Source organism: Onychomys torridus, chromosome 5 (genome assembly GCF_903995425.1).
Source record: "Onychomys torridus chromosome 5, mOncTor1.1, whole genome shotgun sequence".
Classification (NCBI taxonomy): domain Eukaryota; kingdom Metazoa; phylum Chordata; class Mammalia; order Rodentia; family Cricetidae; genus Onychomys; species Onychomys torridus.
Window position 1 is genome coordinate 89,387,068 of NC_050447.1, and position 23,446 is coordinate 89,410,513.

The window sequence follows — 23,446 nt, forward strand, 5'->3', positions numbered from 1 at the left end:
AACAACCCCTCACCCTTTGTTGAGTGTGGCTGCCGCTCACCACATGTGTATTCATCACTGTCTCTATACCTTGCACTGTGCTGTGTCCATTAGCAGTAGATAGATGAAGCAGAGGAAAGCAGGGCCAGTATGATTTAATCAAAGAAGTAGAAAGATGTTGAGCAGACACACAGGAAACATAAACACCATATAGGACTTGTCATCGTTGCTCTGACAAAACCCTTGACATTATCTTAAGAGGGCAAAGATTCACTTGAGCCCATGCCTTCAGAGATGTCAATCCACAGACCAGTCTCATGGACCAGGACAGTTGCTGGAGGAGTGGATGCCTGAAGCTCAGAAACAGAGCCTCCCAGGTAGCTGCCAGGAGGCCCCCGGGGCACATGACTCAGTGGTGAGAGGGCCTTGAATCAGCCCCTTGCTCTGTCTCCATGGCTTGAAGTGACTGACACTCCCCGACAGCTGCGCTTAACCAGCAATGCTATCACTGGCATCCTGTCCAGCACACAGTAGGCTGCACAGGATCAGCTGGCAGCCTTTGTAGACCCTGACCACATCCTTCACACTTAGCCATAGCTCAGGTTGCTACCAATTCACCTTCCTGCCACATCCTGGGCTCCTCTTCCACCTCAGGCTTCCACCATCTTCTGTACAGGACCAGAGTCATGGTCTCATGACTGGGGGGCATGTCCCCCCGTACTTCCCATATGACCACATACCTGAGCTTCACTCATACCCTGACCTCTGACCTGACCTCTCACCTCCCCTCCTCTACTTCCTAGCACTACTGACTTCCTAGAGCTTCCAGGAACTGCTTTGGTCTTCCTTCTAGCCTCGGGTCTTGTGTATAGGCTATCCTTCCCTTTCCCTGGAACTCTCACGTGTCTCCTCAGAAGCGAGGTATGACGCTTCTCACCACTGTCTCAGCAGAGTTAGTATCATTCTATCCAGGCTGCTGTAACACAACACCATGGAGTTGGTGACTCACAGACAACAGATATTTATTGCACATAGTTCTGAAGGCTAGAAGTCTCCATTTAGAGTCCAGCAAAGACCTTCTTCCCAGGCCACAGAGGCATTTTCTCACTGTGACCTCACATAGAACAAGGAGTAAAGTAAGGTCTCTCTGGGTGTTTTTCCACAAGGGTGCCAATCCTTTGGAAAGGGCTCCACAGTCATAACCTAATCATATCCAAAGGCTCGTCCTTAAGATTCTGTCACACGTCAGCCACTACATCTAATTGTCACCTTCACTTGTCTCCCACACCATTATGACTAGCTCCTGGATGAAGAGCAGGAGGGCAGAGAGGAACACTCAATAAATAAAGTATTGATCAGAGAGCTGTTGTTAAGGGGAGCAATGTGGCTCAGTTAGTGGAGTGCATGCATGAGGCTTAGATTTCCAGCATCAAATACACACAAAGTTATTAAAATGACAACTATAAGTGGTTGGGCCCTCGGACTCAGTCAGTGCTCTTCATAATTTTAGTGTCTCTATTTTGACCTGGGCTGGAATGGAAGTAGTTTCAGAAATGCAAAGAACTTGCCTCACAGTTGAAATAAACTACAGAGCACAAGCCTTCAGTACTGGGTGCTTCAACAGAGCCTCTGGGGAACTGAGCCCCAGGCAAGCCCTGGGCCAGCTGAGCACACTTCCTTGATGTTGCTAAGGATTAAGACACTTTGCCCCAGGCAGGGTGGGGGAGTTCTGAGAGCCCGAGAAAGTCCCTTCCTGGTTTGCTACTGGGTTCTCATCTCTGAGGTTCTTTCTTCCTGGCAACAGGGCAGCAGATGAGCCTGATACATGCATGGCTTTAGGCTCCTCACCAATCAATAGCTGGGCTTTGGGAAGGAAGTTAACTTCATGGCTTCCATTCCTCCATCCTGGGCTGATTGTGGTGAAACCTGGACAGCATGGGGTAGGAAGGATTGTTGGGAACGAGAAATACATTTCCAACAGTTATCAATGTGCCTTTCTGTACCCAGGGCCCCATGAACACTGGTATACATGCACCCACATCCGCACACAGGCAGGTACATATGTATACAGCTGCACATGCATACAGACATGCATGAATTCATGCAGACTTACATGCTTGCACACATGCACAAAGGTATGCATGCATACAGAAACACATTCATGCAGCTATGCATGCAAGTACATGAAAACAAATATGCATCCACCAGAAGTACATCCCACAGAAACGCTGCAGTCTGGGATCAGGGACTGTAGGCTCTGCCCAACCGTCTGAACCTGGGCTCTGATTATACCTAGCTACAGTGTTCACACTACCAGGCACAGTCAGTATTGAAGTTAGATTTGGCAAAACCTGAAAAACAAACTTATACTTTTTCTTTGGGAAAAAGAAAATTCTGAAAGGTATGAGGAAGTTGCACACAGCTCCCCTGACAGTGAAGGGCCAGAGGCACAAGGATAAGGTCCCTGACTGCACTATCTCCTGATCTCTAGTCTCCACACTCAGAATTCCCCATGTGTCCTCCTGGGCTTCTAGGCTGTGATGAAAGTGAACGATTACATAGTAATCAGGGCCTGGAGCAGCAACCGGCCCAACCCAAAATGGCTTCCTGGGGTTCTCAGCAGTGTTTGTGGAAAGGAGGAGTACATAAGCTCCCGTTCTATGGGTGCTGGAGAAATGGACACACACCCCTTTGCAGCCATTTGTGCATTCCCTTGACCAGCAGGCTGGGAATTTTTTACTCTCTTTCTAGCTTTGGCGATGACAACCTGTGCTCCCCACCCCCTGCACAGCTCACCACATTTATGTCCCTTGCTAACAGGCACAGAGCTAGCCTGCAGCCCACACTGGTCATGTCTGCCCTGATGCCCAGCCATGTTCCCTGGCTCCCCAGACCAGCTCTTTCCCTTTGCCCCAATGCCAGTTTACTGGTCCCAGACATCTTTTGTTCCCTGTGGAAAAAGCCTAACCACTGAGTCCACTTTCACCCCAGTAGCCATTAGCTGAGTTTAGACGTGATTTAAAGTGCTGACCTTCCCAGAACAACCTGAGCCATGGAGGCCAATTCCCAGTGGCACCCTGCCCAAGCTGGTACTATGGCACTTGCCTCCTGCTTGTCCTGGAATCTCTAGTGCTGGCCACACAGTTACCAAGTCACTACCTGTAACTTATCCTATTCAGAGCTATTTTCATATAGGTTATTTTTACATCTCGGTTTGGATTTCCAGTTCTAAATCTATTATGTCCAAACAGAGGGTTAAACAAAGACTTGAGTAACCTTCAGTGAATCAGACTCTAGGGTACATGGAGTCAGTATTAGAAAAAGGAATCCTAAAATATTCGGAGCATGAAGCCACATGGTGATGGCACATGCCTTTGATCACAGCACTTGGGAGTCAGAGGCAGGTGAATCTCTGAGTTTGAGGCCAGCCTGGTCTACAGAGCAAGTTCCAGGACAGCCAGGGCTACACAGAGAAACCCTGTCTTGGAAAACAAACATACAAGCAAACAAAAAATTTGACTTCCTCATCTCACAGACAGAAGGTTGAAGTTTAGAAAGGTTCAGCAACTCATGACACGATGGGCAGTGAATTTATTGAAGAACAATTATGTATTCGGTGTATAATCTGTTTGATGAGACAGGAACATGAAGGTGAATCAGTCACAGTTCGTACTTTCCAAGAACTTAAAATTTGCTTGTGTGTACTCTGGACACACATCTGTGTTGTACTCGTGTTTTCGAGTGTATGTGCATATGCGTGTAAGACTGTATATGTGCACACTCATGTGACGACCAGAGGTGGATGTCAGGAATCACCTCTATCATTCTCCACCCTTTTGTTTTGTTATGTTATGTTTTGCCTGCCTGCATGTCTGTGTACCATGTGTGTGCCTGGTGCCAGCAGAGGTCAGAAGAGGGCATCAGATCCCCTGGAACTGGGGTTATGGATGGTTGCGAGAAACCAGGTGGGTGATGGGAACCAAACCCAGGTCCTCTGCAAGATCAACAAGTGCTCTTAACCCTTGAGCCATGTCTCTAGCCACTCAACCTTATTCTTTGAGACAGAGAGATGATCAACTGGACTATACCTGAAGACCACTGAGTGGACTAGATGACTGGCCAGTGAGTCCCACAGTCCCACCTGCCTCTAGCCCACCCAGGGCCAGCTTTACAGAGGCTCTTCTGTCCTTTGTACATGGGTGTTGCAGGTCAGACTGCTCTTCACCCTTACACAGTAGATGCTTTACCTCCTGAGCCCTCTCCAGAACTCAGAGATGAGACACGAGTGAGCATCAACACCTCCACTGCATGACAGAAAGCTAGAGTCCCATCACATGCTAGACAGGCTATAACCACGTCCCCCGAAAGGAGATGGTGAGCTCTAAATCCTGTGAGTGTCAGCAAAGGAATTGCTGGTGGGACGGGAAAGATTTTTCTGGTAAATTCATGTCAAACATGTAGTCCAGTCTATGAGGTCAGCCCCACCCTGCTCCTTTCTCGGTTCATGGTGGCTCATGGCTTCATTCAGCCATGTTTAGGAGGAGCAGTGTTCTGTACGCCCTGCTGTGACTGGCAGAGACTGCAATCGTGCCTAGGGAACAAAGGTACCAAAAGTCCACCTTGGGACCTTCCAGCTCAGTATGACTCTGAAGAAGACAGCACTCAAGACAGGGAAGAAAAGAGTCTTGTTTTCCGCTCCCCTCTTTTATCCTTTCTCAGGCTGCAATCACAACACTCTGAGAGCTGACGCAGAAGGATTGTAGAGAACTTGGGCTACATAGAAAAACCATGCCTCAAATAAATTATTATTTTTTAAACGAAAAACTTCATTTCTTTCGACTAAGTAATTATTTTCCAGCTGTAGTTTGGGATTTGCTTCCTACCTTCTTTATAGTATGGCTTATGAAATGTGTCGGACCAACACAGCTTACCTCAGTAAAAAAGCCCGGCTCCCAGGAGACGCTGAGCTCGGAACACGCTTTGCTTTTTGAACTTGACTTCTTGAACTTGACAGGAGACAAAGGTCAAGTTACCAGTAGGACCACACCCACTCATGATCCATTTACTCAGGATCAGAGGGAAAAGAAATCAAAGACACTGCCCTTGTCTTTAGAAACAGAAGCCCCCAGTTGGGGTATAGAGGGAACTGGTTCCTAGGGCTGGAGAAATAGCTTAGTTAGTAGAGCGCTTACCCTTTGAGCAAGGGCTCCTGGGTTCCATCCTCAGAATCTGCATGTAAAGAGCCAAGTGTGATGGTGCTCCCTTGTAATCTCGGTACTGGGAAAGCAGAGACAAGAGGTTCCTTGGGAACCTCAGCCAGCCAGCCTAACCTAATTAGTGACAGACTGTCTCCAAACACAAGATGGGTGGTTCCCGAAGAACAATACCTAAGCTTGTCCTCTGGCCTCCACACACCTGCACCCACACACAGGACCATGCCCACACACCATGTTGGTTAATCTCCACTGTCAAATGGACAGGATCTAAAATTACCCAGAAGCTCAACTTCTGGGTATGTCTATGAGGGGGATTCTAGATTGGCTTAATAAAGGTAGGAAGCCCCACCCTAAATGTGGGTGGCACCATCCCATGGACTAAATAAAAAGAGGAAAAGAGCTGAACACCAGCAGCTCTTGACTAGTGATGTAAACTGACCTGCTTCCTTAGACTCCTTCTTACCATGATGGACTGTGTCCCTCAAACTGGGAGCCAAGTAAGCTCTTCATTCCTTAAGCTGCTTTCGCTGAGTGTTTTGTCACAGCAATGAAGAAAGGAACTAATGTGTGTGCTCTCTCTCTCACACTCACATACACACACACACACACACACACACACACACACACAGACATAGACACACACTGACACACACTCTTTCATACACACACACACATACACACACACACTCTCATACACACACGTACATACATACTGCGAGTAGGATTGGTTTTTGTTGCTCATCAACTCCATTCCTTCTTCCATCCTTCCTGCTTTTTCTCAACCTCAGGGGAAGAAGAACCCTGGCTCTTTGGAGGCTGCCCTGGCACTTAACATCCCCGGTCCCCCTTTGAAGTCAGATCTCTGTGAGTACTACCCTCTCCTTAGTTGTCAACTCTGCCTCTTTCTCTGGCTCCTTTTCTTTGTCTGTCAAGCATGTCAACGACTCTCTACTCCAAAAACCTCTCCTGCCACTCGCTTGCTCCCAAGCCACGGCCTCCGCTCATGTGTCTCTTCTCTGTGGGTCTCACCACCCACCCTGTCCTCAATTTCTCCACTTCCTCCACCTCTGCAGACACACCTTCACCGACATTGCTCATGCAGATTGCCTTTCACACCAAAGCCTGCTCTGTGGGTGTGATAATCTCCCAGGTTCAGTCTGAGGCCAGCATACACTTCCTCTGGGGGCCCTTGGCTCCAGGCTGATGACTTGGTGTGTGCAGAACTCCAAAATGCATCCACTGGATGGTGGGGTGTGGCCTGCATTTCCAAGTATCTACAAGACAGTACAAAACTCATCATTTGCTCAAATGCCTCTCCCCTCATCTGCATGGCAGTTACTCAGGACCAGGTACCTACCAGGAAGTTGCAGTGGAACCCAGGATTACCTCAGGTGCCTCCTTCTATTTCACATCCTGTATCTAATAGCATTGTAATCGCATCTTAAACCTGTTTCCCTTTGTTATTCTATCCTGATCCTTAAGTCCAGCTGAAGCCCAGGCTTTGTCCTAGTGGCGCCCAGTGCTGTGAACAGCAGCTATTTCAGGCAGGAGCTCCGGGCCTCTTTATATTGTTTTTCAGCTCCTGTTTTCTTAATTCCCACTCTTGGCCTCTCTACTTTGTTTGCCATTTCTGACCAGAGTTTCATTGGCTTGAGAGTTCCCAGGATGATTCTCCATCTACTTCTTATTTTACATACAGGGTCACCCCCACCCTCTCTAGTAAGAACCATCCCAGTCCAGTCCTTACTTGTGACTCTCACCCCCTCCACTGTCCAGGCCAGCCCCCATGCTCCAACTTCTGGGTTTCTGTGATGTTCTAGTTTCTTCTCTGTTTCTGTATAAAATATCCTGGTAAGAAGCAACTTAATGAAGAAAGGTTTTATCTGGCTTACAATTCCAGGTTCCAGGTCCATCACAACAAAGAAATCAAGGCAGGGAGCTTAAAGTATCATATCTGTCTGAGGTGGAGGGCACAGAGAAATATGAGTGAGTCCGTGCTCGCTTACTTTTATCTAGCTTCTTCCATCTCTTACACAGTTAGGGACACCACCACCGCCCTGACTAGGGAATGGTGCCACCCACATTGGGCTGAGTCTTTTTATATCAATTAACTACTGAGACAATCCCACACACACATGTTGTTGTATGGCAAAACTTTACCTGATAGAACGAAACACACATGATGATTCACCCCAAGTAGGGAACCCATGACAGATCATAGTATGAATACCGTCAAAGTCCAAGTTGGTGAGCCAATGGGTTTTGTTGGAACTACTCACAGTATGGGTAAGGGGTTACTTACAGGAGCAGAAATGCTTCAAAGACAGCTGTATCACTAAAGCCCACCCCAGCATAGGTGACAGCTCACAACTCTTGGAGTATACTACCCAGCCTACAGGCAGCTCAACAGCTTCGACAGTGACCTTTTCAGGTTCCTCAATTGGCCTAAACCTCTCTCTAGTAGCTGGTCTGACTTCAGAGTCTTCTTTGCAGCTTGGCTGAGATCTTCAGAAAAGCATTCTCAGTTTTTATTTTTTACTCTGGCAGGGAGAGGCATAATAAATCTGGTCAGTTTCAGGGACTTCCTGAAGCTATTTTGAAGTTGTTTACCTTCCTGTTTAAGGAGCTTTGCTGCAGGATGGAATGTTTTAATCTGGGAGGAGACTGTTACACAACACATGCCCACAAGTCAAACTGATCTAGAAAATTCCCCAAATCACACTCTCTTCTCAGGTGATTCTAGGTTGTGGCAAGTTGACAATTGAAAACTAGCACATTGCCAGGCAGTGGTGGCACACACCTTTATTCCCAGTACTCTGGAGGCAGAGGTTGGCTGATCTCTGTGAGTTCCAGGACAGCCTGGTCTATAGAGTGAGTTCCAGGACAGCCAGAGCTATTATGTAGAGAAACCCTGTCTTGAAAAACCAAAACAATAAAAACAGAAGCTAGCACTTGGTGATTTCACTCAGGTACCTATTCTCTCACTGGCTGTACTTTCCTCGAGTAGAAGCATCGGATATCATGTAGTTGGCTCTGAGCTCCAACACAGCACATAGTAGATTCAGCATGCTGAATAGACTAGAAACAGGACAATGGAAAGAGTAGGATGCATGCAGGGAATACCTAAATGAGATCCAGAGCAATGCATGGCTGCATACATGCAGAGGGAGGCAGGGCTGCCAAGAACCAAGCCCATGCTAGAAGCTGCATCTACAGTGTGTGCATATGTTGCCGCCATTCATCCCGAAGACCGGAAATGCTGATTATTGTACCAACTGCTCCACACCCCTGCCACTGTATCTCTCCCACCTTGATTTACTGCACCTCCAGCTCTGAGCTAAAATCAGCCCTTCTGTCCTTGGCTTGTTTTTGTCGGAGAAATTTAACTCCCGAAGACCCCAGGCTTGCTCTAGCAACAAACATGCTCCCACTCTCATGAACACACCCGGGAGCTCTTTGATCCTAAATCCTCCCCTGAGGCTCCTCTCCACCAAGTGTGAACAGCCATTGGATGAGCCTGGCTGGTGCTCAAGAGCCTTGCTGGGATTTTCCACAGAGGCATCCAGGCTTCTCATTGGTGTTCCTCTTTGTTGTTTTCCCATCCTGCTGTGGTGGCTGCAACTTCGGTGTGATCAGAACACAGCTGTCCTCAAGGCTCTGTCCCTTCAGTGCTGTGAGCAAGTTCTGCCTGCTTGTCCCAAGCCAGCACTCTTGGCTGAGCGCTCATCAGCAGGTCTTGCAGCATCGGGCTGGAGGTGGGTTTGGTGGGTTTTCCTAAGGCCTTTGTGGAAGCTGCCCATGATGGGCACAAGCTGTGTGCAGCTGACGCCCCCAAATCACGGCTCTGAAAGACAATGTTCAGATCTGGCTCCCACCCAAGGAAAACCGAGTCCTTAGGATGGAGTCGGACCTTGCTCCTAATCTGCTCTGCTTACCTCTGGCAGCCTGACACCTTTAATCCCTTCTCTGTAGCCCTGTGTTCCCTTTGGCTCCTTGCTCTCACGTGCATGCCCCCCCCCCCGCAACCCCCCCCCCCCCGTGTTCTAGAGGAGCCCCTAATAGGGACCACAAGACAGCACAGGCAGAAGGAGAAAGGTTTCTGTGGGCAAAGTGACTGCTGCACGAACGTGAGGTTGATCCCCAGAACCCATGATAAAAAGGCCCCGGTGTTTAGAATCCCATCACTGGGGAGACAGAGGCAGGCTGATCCCCAGGGTTCACTGGCCAACTGGCTAGCCTACTTAGTGAGCTCTAGGCCAGTGCATGGCATCTTAGGGGCAATACTCAAGGTTGTGCTCTGGTCTACACACACACACACACACACACACACACACACACACACACACACACACGTGAGTCAAGGCAGAAGCTAATAGAAAGGTGGGGTTTGAGCTGAAAATGCCAAAGTTCTAGACCTGGGTTTGGGGCAGTTCTAGCTGGAGACAAAGAGCAGACACAGGACCCACAACTCAGTGGTTCTTCCATGTGAGCTTAACAGTCCCCAAGGAGGCACTGCAAAAATGCTCCTGGGGATAGTGGTCTCAGATGACATCCATGCCTTGGCTTGTCTCTCACCCTCTGCTTCCTTTCCCTGCAGCCCCTCACAGCAAGTGCAGAAGGTCTGTTGGCCACAGAGCAGTGTGTGGTAGGGATACCCAGGTCCCCAGTGCCTTTGCCGTTCAGTACTGTGCATTCTGCCTGCCCGGCTTTTTAAAGCAAACAGGAGCTACAAATAGACACCACCCACATTTTGCCTCAAAGATCCATTCTCTGCTTTCTCCCACTTGCCAAGTTGAACTCTGAGCTGATGTTTTATTTATCTGTGGTAATGAGGGATGAGGCTTGCCATGAATAACTGGAATATGAAGATTTGGAGCCAAAACTCCTGTGTCCTTTCCCACCGAGTCTTTCTCCCAGGGTTGTGAATTGGAGCTGGGGGTGCCAGCCACACAAGCATGGAGACCCCAGTTCAGATAGTCAGCACCCATGAAAAGCAGGGCCTGGGGGCACATGTCTGGATCCCTAGAGCTAAGGAAGCAGAGGGACAGATGGCTCTATGGGGTTTGCTGGCGGCCAGCCTGACCTACTCGGTAAACTCCAGGGTAATGAGAGACCCTGTCTCCAAAATAAGGTGGGGGGTAATTAAAGATAGCTCAGGTTGACCTGGGGCTTCCACAAACAGACATATACTTGTCTACTACTCTGGAGACTGAGGCAGGAAGATCCCAAGGCAACTACAGAGTGAGTTCATGATCAGCCTCAGCGATGTAATGAGACCCTGTCTCAAAATAAACAAAATGGAGCTGTAAAGTGGCAGGGTGCTTGCCTAGTGTGTGTGAGGTCCTAGGTCTGCAACATCCATGCCCAAGACGCTGTGGGCCTGCCTCACCGTCATCCCCTCCTCTGGACAGCCAGCTCCACATCACGCCTGTCCTCTGTCTGCCTTTGCAAAGTGACTAGGCTTCTGCCTAGACACCCCATGCCTCACACAGATTCTACCACCCAGCTGAGGAGGCTGCTGGGAGCAACTGGAGCTGAGTAAGTACCTCAGAAGTTGTCCAGGCCCGTTATCCAGAGTCACCATCTGAGGGTGAGAAGCCTGGTGTGAAGGACATGCTGCCTGGATTGGAATGACAGTGATTGCATGAACCAGGGGTGGTGGGACCTCCAGAGGAAGAAAAAGATAGAAATGTGATCTAACAGAAACCTAGAGAGTGGACATGAAGCTGCAGTCACCTTAGGAGACAAGAGTGTGAGAGAGAGACCGGCAGTAGTCACTCCGGAAATCAGAGGAGCAGCTAAGCGACCTCAATGCAGATTTGTGTCCATCAGATGGGGACAGAAATGCTGAGTCGATCAGCTCCCACAGTTGCTCAGAACTGAAGTGGCAGAAACTTCCCTAAGTTTCTCTTTCTTCAGCATCTTTTCTTTTAACCAGTTTATTCAAGACTGAATGAATTGAAATTGCACAATCTAGTAAATTTGGGCAAATGGATATAGTCATGACTGCAATTGAGATACAAACACACACATTCTTAGTCCTCTCCAAACCCAAGCTGTCTTTTCATAATGGTCATTAGGGTAGCCGTGTTTGAAATGGAAATCAGCTAAGCCAAAGAGGGGAGGGGAGCGGAGGGGGGGGGGGGGGGGGGGGGGGAAAGAACTGGAGAAGAGAAGGTAGAGGTGGAGGGCAAGTTGAAAGAAGGAGAAGGAATACAAAAGAAAAGGAAGAAGGGGAAGGGGGAGGGGGAGAGGAGACAGGAAAGGGAGGAAGGGGGAGAGGAGAGGAGAGGAGAAGAGAGGAGAGGGGAGGAGAGGGAAGGGGAGGGGAAGGGGAGAGGAGGGGAGGGGAGAGGGAAAGGGAGGGGATAAGAGAGCAGAGGAGGAGAGGGGGAGGAGAGCAGAGGAGGGGAGGGGGAAGGGGAGGGGAGGGGAGAGAAGGGGAGGGGGAAGGGGAGGGGATAATAGAGCAGAGGAGGGGAGGAGAGCAGAGGAGGGGAGGGGGAGGAGAGCAGAGGAGGGGAGGGGGAAGGGGAGGGGAGGGGAGAGAAGGGGAGGGGGAAGGGGAGGGGATAATAGAGCAGAGGAGGGGAGGAGAGCAGAGGAGGGGAGGGGGAGGAGAGCAGAGGAGGGGAGGGAGAAGGGGAGGGGAGGGGAGAGAAGGGGAGGGGGAAGGGGAGGGGATAATAGAGCAGAGGAGGGGAGGAGAGCAGAGGAGGGGAGGGAGAAGGGGAGGGGAGGGGAGAGAAGGGGAGGGGGAAGGGGAGGGGATAATAGAGCAGAGTAGGGGAGGAGAGCAGAGGAGGGGAGGGGGAGGAGAGCAGAGGAGGAGAGGGGGAGGAGAGCAGAGAAGGGGAGGGGAGAGCAGAGGAGGGGAGCAGAGGAGGGGAGGGGAGCAGAGGAGGGGAGGGGAGAGGAAAATGAGGAGGAAGAAGAAAAGGGAGCTGAAATGCTGGAGGAATGATACTAACTACATTAAAATCTAAGTAAGTAAACACTGATTTGAAGGAGGATGTGGACAACAGTGTGATAAGAATTATCCTTCAAGGAAAAAAAAAATCACCTTTCCAGGTTCAGGGATCAGGGACAAAGTCAGATGCCTGGGTTCCTTGCTTTAGGAAGACATCTGTCTGCACGTTCTTCAGGGCTGAGCTTCCTGGTCTCCCCCTGCAGCTGGCCAGCCTTGGCCTGTTCTGTCATTTCATCCAAACATTTAGATCTGTGGCTGGGGTAGATATTACCGGCCGGGTCAAAAGACAGTTCTGGTATGAAATATTTGTACTCCATGGCCTCTGTCTCTCTGTGCCTGTGTAGTCTTGCCAAGCAGTTAATACTTTCCACTGAGTATTCTTTATTCTTTTGGGGAAGAAATCTCTTCAGAGCAGAAACTGGGGGAAGGGGGGTGAGGTCAGACCTCCAAAAGTTGGCTTTTCTTAAGGCTCTGGGCTCACCTCCCAAAGCAGACAGCCTTGGAAGGGGATTCTGGCCTCTGACTCGAAAATAGTCCAGGCTGTTTATCTTGTAGTTCAGTTGTTTTTCTTTTCCTCTCAGACTGAGATTCCAGTTTGATAAAGTATTAGGTGGAAGAAAGATTGTCATCCTAGAATGCCAGCATGAGGTGGAGGCAACAGGCCTCTCCACTTCAATTTAATTTTAAGTAGTGAACTTATTTGAATGATTCCTAGCCAGGGCATCAAATACAATCTTTATTTTTATCACTACAAAGTTCTCTATAGGCTCTTGCCAAGACAAAAAAGAAAGACAAAAATATAAGGAAGAAAAAATTATAATTCTCCTCTTTTTTTTCCCCTGAGACAGGGTTTCTTTGTGTAACAGCCCTGGCTGTCCTGGACCTCTCTTTGTAGACCAGGCTGGCCTTGAACTCATAGAGATCCACCCGCCTCTACCTCCTGAGTGCTGGTATTAAAAGCCTGTGTCACCACCGCCCGACTCAGAATTCTCGTGTTCTAAAAAATGATTAACTGTACAGATGCTCCTTTCAGCCTTTTCTCCTTTTACCCTGGGTTTGGTGTGTGTGTGTGTGTGTGTGTGTGTGTGTGTGTGTGTGTGTGTGTGTATATGTGTGTGTGTGCATGTGTGTGTGTGTGTGTGTGTGTGCGCGTGCATGTGTGTGAGTATATTTGTATATGCGAGCATGTTTAAGTCAGAGGTTGACAGCAGGTGTCCCCCTCAATCACTCTCCACCTTACTGTTTGAGACAGATTCTCTGCCTAGCCTGGAGTTCACTGGCTGCCCAGGAAGACTCAGGAATCATTTGCCTTAGGATCACAGATTGGTGCTGTCACACCTGGTGTCTCTCTTTTTTGTTTTCTTTATTTTTTGGTTTTGGTTTTCCAAGACAGGGTTTCTCTGTGTAGCTTTGCGCCTTTCCTGGATCTCACTCTGTAGACCAGGCTGGCCTTGAACTCACAGAGATCCACCTGGCTCTGCCTCCCAAGTGCTGGGATCAAAGGCGTGTGCCGCCGCCGCCGCCGCCGCCGCCGCCGCCGCCACCACCACCACCGGGCCCACCTGGTGTCTTTATTTGCTTTTTTGTGGCATATGCTGAAGTCCAGGTGTGTGCCATTTACTCCTTTTTTTTTTCTTCTTATTTTGCTTTTTTGAGACAGGGTTTCTCTGTGTAGCTTTGCACCTTTCCTGGATCTCGATCTCTAGATCTCGCTCTGTAGACCAGGCTGGCCTCGAACTCACAAAGACCCGCCTGCCTCTGCCTCCCGAGTGCTGGGATTAAGGGTGTGTGCCACCACCGCCTGGCTACTCCTATTTTTGATCAGATCTTTATTTATGCCCTTACTACCACTTGCTAGAAGAGAAATTGCTGAAGCAAACATGAACCACATTAAATTTCTCAGTATAAACTGCAAAAAATAAAAATAAAAAATAATCCCCAAATACTAGTTCTGAAGCCCAACCCCACAGTACTGCCCCAACTTCTGAAATCAGCCCTAGTTTCCAGCACTGCAATGGAGTTGTCAGAAGCTCTGTGGCCCTGGATTGGAATGCCCCCATGAGTGCCCACCCCTCATCACACGCTGCTACCTATGTCTCTCCACATGTTGCTCCCACACCCCATCAGTGTGGCTGGGGAGGAACGCAGAACGGTACGGGTTTCTGCAGAGACGTTCACAGCACATCATCCGCCCTGCTTTCACTAGTCTGTTTTGCTGTTGTGACACTGCTTCCTTGGAGCTGAAACAGTCTGTGCCAAGGGAAACCCATCAGGGCCCAGAAAGTAACACAACTGACAAGTCTCAGGACAGTCTTGAAAATTACAGGCTTCACTAGACCCCTTCACAAAGTTAAACAAGCAGCAATGGCTGCTGGAAAGATGAGCTCCTCCTGTTGAGTTCTTTGCAAATGGCGCAAGGAGCCCCAAGGATGGAGCTCGTGTCAACTGTGTTGGGATGGGTTTTCAGGGATGCAGCTACCTTTCAGTCATCCACGCTCCTGTAAGTGAGTGACCCCAGTGAACACACTAGTTCACTCATTTGGAGTGGAGTTGCTTCTTTGGTGTGTCTTTGGTGCCCTGTCTAAGGTGGATAGACCTGTTTGTTATCATTTCCCTAGGAAAAGTCACACAACAGTTGCTAACCACCAAAACTGCTCCATCTCCCACTCACCCAACTCAAGATCATCCCTCAGCTCTTAGCTCAGCGATCTTGACCCACCTCCCACTCTGCTCCATCCTCTTCTTCACCTGGGGCTCCCAGCCAGTCATCAGCTAAGTCCCCATGTCTCAGCCTCAGGCTTGTCACTCCAGTCAACTCCTCGCTCCAGGCAGCACCTTACTCTCCCGCTGCCACTGTTCTATGTGTTTCCCCCCATGCGTCTCAAAGTGGCAGGTCCAAAGCAGTGAGTGCATGCTGCACGCCCCCCCCCCCCCCCCCCAACTGATGCTTCTAGATCATTCTCTCTCCCTTTCCCCAATGACCTTGACTTTGAAACTCATGTTGCACAACACAGACTGCCTCTCCTGGTTTCGTCACCCATCTCTCCCAGGGTTACTTCATTTATGGAAGATCTTAGCCTATGGCTCAGGAGCCCTCTCTCTCCCACATGACTCAGGTTATAGTTCTTGGTGATGTCACCACCCACACCACTGTTCCCATAATGGGGAGCCTCCCGGTGGTGCCTAGGCCTCTTCTCCGGTGACGTTTGCCAGCCTGCACTAGCTCCACATGCACAGCAGTCTGCTCCTGGGCTCTGCTTGACATCACTGGTCCCAGGAACGGCTTCCCCTTGAACGTCTCGGTGCCCAGCATTCAGGTGTGTGCCTGTCCAGCTTGTTCTCCAGGCCCCCAACTCAGCTTCTGTCTCCAGCAGAGACGTCCACTGATTCTGCCCCATGCCCAGGCCACAATCCCTGAAGTCACCTCTAAATCCTCCCTCTCGTGCTCAATAGGTGACACAACCTTTAAAGCTGGCTGCACTGGGTGGCATGCTGGGACACGGGGATCTTGAGTTTGGGCCAGCCTCAGAACTCTCTCTCTCTCTCTCTCTCTCTCTCTCTCTCTCTCTCTCTCTCTCACACACACACACACACACACACACACACACACACACACACACACGCTTGAGAGCACACATCTTCATACCTTCATACCTTCAAGACAGACATCTTCATACCTTCAGGACAGACACCTTATTGTCTAAGTCATCTCCCCAGCCCTTGTTTTATAGAGATTTTATATTTTCTAATTCACAGATTTTACTGAGAATGAATTTGAATTTACAAATGCCTTTTTAGGAAGCACCAAGATTACTTCTTTCCCTAAAACATTTTGGCCTGATAAATTGTATCAGTTTTCTGACACTGAACCACCCTTGTGTTCATGGAATAAAATAGTTTTGGTCTTATAGGAATACTTTAGGGGGTGGGGCAGTGGATCACAGGGTAAAATGCTGCTGTGCAAACATGGGGACCTGAGTTTGAATCCCCAGCACATAAGAGAAAGACAAGCACTGCAGTGCCCATCTGTAACCCCAGCTTTGTTGGTTGGGAAAGAGACAGGTGTATCCCTGGGGCTTGCTGGCCAGCCAGTCTAGCTGAAATGCTGAGTTCTAGGTTCAGTCTGAGAGCCCCGTCTCAAAAAATAGTGGAGATTAGCAGAGGAAGAAAACCAAAGTCTGCCTCTGGCCTCTGCACACAATTGTGTGGAAAAGTCCATTTGTGCTCACACACACACACAAATAAAAAGTAAAATAACAATAATAATAAAATAAAGAAATATTTTCATGCAATGAAAAAGTAATCTATGATGATATTTCCCAACTTGAGCTCAACCTTCCTCATGCTGTGACCCTTTACTACAGTTCCTCATGCTGCGGTGACCCCTCAGCCATAACATTATTTTTGCTGCTACTTCACAACTGTAATTTTGCTACCATTATGCATCATCATGTAAATGTCTGATGTGTGACCCATGTGGGGGCTGTGAGCCACATGATGAGAACTAGCACTTAAGACTATCCTGGAGCTGAGATTTTCTACCTTCTGGTGATGACATCATTGTAATGAATTAGCCCAGTATTCATGATGAGGTTGGAATAGATAAATCCGTTATGCTGCCAGTCTCACACACACACACACACACACACACACACACACACACACACACACAATCATGTGTCAGTGACATATAACATATTAACAATGGAAGCACCATCGTCTCAGATTTCTATATTTGCTACAAGTTTCCTGTTCCTTTCTTTGTTCCTGCCCCACCCAGTGTTGGACTCACATGTGTGCACACACTTAGCTTCTCGTTGCCCTCTTAGCAGTGCTCTCACTTATACAGAACAAGGTTTGTTAAAAATGGAGTGCAAATAGTGGGGGGCATGCTAGAAAGCAGGAGTCCTCTGTGGGTTTTTATTATTAATTATTCCGTTCAAAAAATTAGCCGGGCGGTGGTGGTGCACACCTGTAATCCCAGCACTCCGGAGGCAGAGGCAGGCGGATCTCTGTCAGTTCGAGGCCAGCCTGGGCTACAGAGTGAGTTCCAGGACAGGCTCCAAAGCTACAGAGAAACCCTGTCTCGAAAAACAAAAACAAAACAAACAAACAAACAAAAGGGAATGCAGTGTGACACCAGCAGCAATCTCGTGTCTTTTGACGGACTGTGCCAGGCTGACTAACCTGCACCATCTAGGAGGCCCATGCTATAACAGGCTCCCCTAACAGCACACTGGTCAGAGGGTGTCACCGTCGTTCAGGGTCACACAGCTCTATTCCAAGGCATCGTTAGGTTTGTTTCTTCGAGAAGGTTTTCCTCTGGACTCAAATATTAGAAGGACTGTAGCTGCTCCTATCACGGAGGTTCATCAGCTTGGCTTATAAGTTGTGTTGAAAAGCTTTATCAATTTTACTGAGTTCCACAGTGGTTTTTTTGTTGTTTGTTTGTAGTTTAGCACGGTGATTGATCTTTAATTGAAGATTTGAAAGTACCTGCATACCCATGTGGCCTCTCGATTCCCTGAACACTACTGGGTGACTTGTTACCATAATCTACCACTGTTGACTTAGTAGGTTATCTGCTTCTTAACTTAGGTTTTTCTGGAAAATTCGTCTATGTGCTATCTCTAAAGGACATACTACCCAATAAAAGTTTAAACTGGGGGCTGGAGAGATGACTCAGAGGCTAAGAGCACTTGCTACTCTTCCAGAAGACTGGAGTTTGGTTCCAGGACCTACAAACATCTCCAACTCCAGTTCTAGAGAGATCCAACACCCGCTTCTGGTCTCCAAGGCCACTTGCACATCTGTGCACAACCTCCACACACATACACAAATTTAAATAAGTCTTTAAAAAAATTAGACTATTCTAATTTACCAAATTAACTCAATCTAAGAAAGAAAAAAAGCACTCCCAAAACTGTGACCCGTTCAAATGAAGCTTCATTTGTTGACAAAGGATGTGATCTTTAGGGAAGATAAAAAAAGAAGTGAAGGACAAAGGTTGGTCCCTAAGAATGTAGATAGGGATAGAAATGAAGCTTATCCGACATGTAAGAACTGACTAATGGGAAACAGGTGATAAGGAAGTTGATTATTTGTAGTCTCTATACCGGGGATTGAACCCAGGGCCTCACATCAGAGGTAAGAACTCAACCACGGAGCCCCATCCTCACCTCCGTTTTCACTTTTTGTCTTTAGACAGGCTTTCACTAATTTGTCCAGCATTATCTTGAGCTCACTCTGTAGCTCAGGCAGGCCTGAAGCTTGTGAGCTCTCTGCCTCGGCCCCCTGAAGAGCCAGGACCTCAGCCCTCTGCCAGCAGCCCCACTGTGACAGGAAACTATAAAACACCCAATTTATTTCTGAATAGACCAAGTGTCGAAGCAAAAAAAAAAAAAAAAAAAAAAAAAAGAGTGGGAAGCTGCTGGCCTTCCTCAGTTTGGTGTACCCTGGGGCCCAGCCACACTCGTATAATGTCACTGAGATGTACTGGTGTGTCTGCCCTCCCTGCTTCTCTGACTGATAGCCAGGTACAGTGAATAAAGACGGTGGTTCCCAGCATGCACTGCTACCAGGAAACTTCCTCTTCTGCCTGGTCCTTACAGCCAATCATCAGACTCCCCTTTCTCTACAACAACCTCAGCCAATCCCCTGAGGCTTCTAATCTTCAAACTTTAGAAAAGGAGATGAGAAGGTATATGGGAAATGTTGGCAGTGTAGCCGAACCTACTCTTAGAGTGTTAGAAACACGGTTTTTGACTGGGGTGGCCTTTCGGTCACGAAGCCAGATGGCCAGGAAGGAATAGGACACATGGCTGGTTAGCTTTTCTGGAAGTTACCTGGTTCCCTCAGAGGATGAAAGGCTCTCTCTTCCAACCCCAGCTCTCTTACTTGTTTCTGTTTATGACAGAGCCTGGCTAATGCCACCCAAGCTGGCTTCAAACTGTCTTTCCTTTAGCTTTAGCCTCCTGAAGGCTGGCATGACAGGTGTGTGCCCCACATAAGGCTTCATCTCCTTAGTTTAAGTAGGATATCCTCCTGTTGGAAGGAGATGCTGATGAAGATTGGGGTCAGCAAAGGTAGACTGCAGGACCAGGAAGTTCTGGCCACTGCCTCCCCTCTGGCCTCCACATACTGGCCTGACCATATCCCTTTCAGGGTGTCCAGCACCCCCACAGTAACTATTGCTGCTGGAATCTCTTGATTAGAAGAACAAGTGGACACTGTTGACAAAAGACAAGGCAGCTGTGTGGACTATGTCCTGCACACTGGCGATGTGCCTGCAACCAGTGCAAGCCCAGAGCCACAGAGGCTCCTGTCAAGGCCACGCTGGGGGGCAGCTCAGTGTCTGCTTGAAAGACTGGAGGACAGCCTCAAGCAAGCTGTAAGCGTGAGCTCCCAGAGACTCAGCCCACTTGCCTTTGAACGGTGTCTGCCCTGGGTATCCGTGAACACATCAGGCTTCTCAGGGAACTGCTTGCTCCGATCCAAGTCTTCCACCTCTGAACAGCACAGATTTCCCAGGATCCTTCACTGCTCCTAGGTAACCCCATTTGTATTTATGTCTCCAAGTCCACTCCCAGGTTTCTATAGCACAAATTGTTGGAAGGTCTTATTAATAAAAACAAACCTGAAGCCAGGTATTAGAGCGAATGCTGGAAGATCAGAGAAGCAGAACAAGCCACAGCTTCCTCACCTCGCCAATTCCTCCGCTGATCAATTCCTCAGACTGGAAGCCTCTGAGTCCTCATCCAAATGGATCTCAGCTGAACTGTTGCTCAAAAGCCTAAAAGCTTAACCAGACTCTAGTTACTGGTCCTCATGCCTTATATACCTTTCTGCTTCCTGCCATCACTTCCTGGGATTAAAGGTGTGTGTCACCATGCCTGGTTGTTTCCAGTGTGGCCTTGAACTCACAGAGATCCAGATGGATCTCTGCCTCTGGAATGTTAAGATTAAAGGTGTGTGTGCCACCATTTTCTGGCCTCTATATCTAGTGGCTGTTCTGTCCTCTGATCCCCAGGTAAGTTTATTAGGGTGCACTATATTGGGGAACACTATCACCACAGGTTTCTATATTCTAGGCTCCTGTAATGTATCCACTATCCTGGAACTAAATAAACCCTAGGAGGTATTTCTGAGAGAAATACACCTTCTATGTGTATTTGTGGCTTTTGTGTATCTGTAACTACATGCCTGACAGAAGCAGGGGAAGAACTGTTTTGGTTCATTTAGAGGCTACAGTCCATCATGGCGAGGGAAGTACAGCAGTTCAGGCAACCGGAATGAAGGGACAAGGGGCTCCTCAGATCCTGGTGAAGCAGGAGGTCAACAGTTCCCACCAGGAACAGGCGAGGCTGAAACCCGGAAGGCCCACCCTCCGATAGCACACTTCCTCTAGAGTAGTCCCATCTTCTGAAAGATCCACAGCCTTCTGAACCAGTACCACCAGCTGGGGATTGAGCACTCAAACAGGGGACAGCTCACATTGAAAGCATAATATGGACATTCATATATGTGCTTATTCCTCACAGGATGGCTACGAACCCACCTCCTTTCCAGAAGCGTCCTGGGGTTCAGAACTTTCTACATCTGTATCTGAATCACCTGCACCCCTGCTTACGTTGCTCATATGAGCTAGATTTCCCAGTTCCTGAATTAGTGGATACTAACAAGTCATATTAATGTAACAACCTAGATGCCACAGGCTCCAGTCCCCACTACTCCTAGAGGAGTATACCACATTCCAAGAATTTCTGTGGGCCCTGAGGGATGTCTCTGGGACTCACAAACAGTCCTCCATTGTTCTGCCCTCCCACTCTACTTCTTGGTGAGCCTACCCAGGCACTCAGACCCCTCTGAAAATGTAAACAATGGCCCCGTCCTCCACTTTGTGACTCTGTACACTCAAAGTACAACTGCTCCTAGCCCTGACGCCCGATAGCCTCTCATGAGTCAGCCCTGATAGCCTGCCTGTAGACCCTCTGACCCAGGAATGTTCTGACAAATGCTTTGTTAGAGGACATTATCATTGTGCAAGTGTCATAGAGTGATCTTCTGCACACTCAGATGGGGAAGCCCACTGGGCCTCCATTTCAGATACTATCTGCATCTTTAACCATACATAATGATGTTCCCTGAAGCCACGTGGAGCCAGACTGCTAAGTCTGGATCCTAACTCATGTATAGATTAAGACTTGGTGGTATGTTTAATGCATGTCTTGTTACAAAAATCTTTGAAAGGGAAAGACAGGAGCCAGTAGACTTCACATTAAACAGTGGTTCTTGGGGACTGTCCTTTCTAAGAGACAAGCAATTGGGGTTTGTCACTATGTTACCTCTTTAGTTGTGAAATGCATGCACATTGTGACTTAAGAACACTGGTTTGCTATCCTGCATAAAAAAAAAAAAAAAAAAAAAAATCCCTAAAGAGTGATGATGAAGGCCTGTCATCCCAGCTACTCAGGAGACTAGGACAGGAAGATTGCAAGTTCAAGGCCTGACTGGGCTGCAGAGTGAGTTCAAGGACAGCTTTAACATCTTATAGCAACATCCCTGTCATAAAGTAAAACATAAAGAAGGGCTTGGCCTCCATCCTCTGTGTCCAGAAGTATTGGTGGTACATTGGTGGTGCATTGGTGCTGTATTGGTGGTACATTGGTAATGTATTGGTGGTGCATTGGTGGTGAACTGGTACTGTATTGGTGGTGCATTGGTGGTGTATTGGTGGTGCACAGGCAGCCTGGGCTGAAGGAGCAGACCCCATGCATGAGGGCAAAGAAAGGCAAGGCTTGAGACTAGACCTCCTCTTGTTTCCTCAGAGACTGGGGAAGAGCTTGGGAGAACACATGAACTTCTTTTAACTTTTCCAGAGTAAACACTTGCCCAAGAGCAAAGTCAATGAACAGGCTGGTTAAAGTAGACAGATCATCTACTGCCATCCAGAGAGGTGTCTGTTAGTGGGTGCAAAATAGACAGACAAATTAATCGGACCCATGATTATCTACGAGAGTTCAGTTAGGGGGAGTGGGAAAGGGTACTGAATAAGCTGGATGGGGCTCGTGTCATTGACTGGATTGGTTTGGCTCCAGCTTCTGTTTTGATCACTGGTAATTGGACAGAGCAAGAACCAGTATCTGTAAAATCTGTATCTAGGAGGCATTGCCTTCATGCACAAAACATTGCAGTTGTCTGTTTTTGCAGATCACCCCATCTCAAAAAGCACTTTGGTTTTTATACACTCAGTTGTGGGAGAAAGGTAACTACAGAGAGTTAGCAAGCCCCCAACAAACACAAGCCAAGTTGTTAAAACTACAATTAAAACCTGCCAAGAGTTGGTGGTTTCATCTGGTAGATAAAAGGGTGTTCATGGGTGCACAGGAGAGAGTTACAGATGAGGGCAAGTTCTGACTTACAGAAGTCAGTCATAGGGACTCTAACATCACTTGGGCTAGAGGAGCCTGGAGTATTTTGAAGGACAAAGTGGGATGGCTGAAGGTCAAGGTCATATTGCAAGGAGAAAAAAACAGAAGAACTGCTTTCTAGGAGTTAAGGAAAGAAGGACATAGTATCCCAGCAAGGTGCAGAAGGTTCCCTTCCCCTACCATCAAAGACACCAAATCCATTATACTGATAATCAGAGGCAGGAAGTAAAGCCAGAGACCAGACGGTTACCATTTTCATGCCATAAAAACAAATGCTTTGGCCAGAGACCAGTATTGTCTCCCTAGGTGGCTCAGTCTTGGGCAGGAAAGACTGATACCATCCCTATCAGAGGTTCTCAGACCATCTAAGTGAGCCCTCCAGAAGGCAGGCACAGCCATGATTACAGACCTCTGTGGTCTTCCCAGAGGGAGAAGCACACTGGCCTTGCACATTAGCAGTTAGTATTAGTTAGCACTACCCAGCACAGGTTACAAGTACTGGGAAGAGTTCTGTGGATCACAGTGAGCAATATTCATTTACAAATGTATGCCATAATTGCTGCAGATCATACTGGGCTGGGCAATGGTTTTCTTCTAGGTAGATCCTAGCCTGATCTCTTTGCTAAGGAGGGAATGAGGGTATTAACCTAATATTAAAAGCAAGGAAGCACTCACTCATGCACAACTCACAGATACTTCATTTGTTAAAATAAATGACTCTATCAATAAATATATACCAAGGGGCTGAGGCTCCATTGGTAGGGTACTCACCTAGTATGCACCTAGAGTACTGGGTTCAGTTCCCAGTGTGGTAGCATATGCCTATAACCTTAGTACTCAGAAGGTGGAGA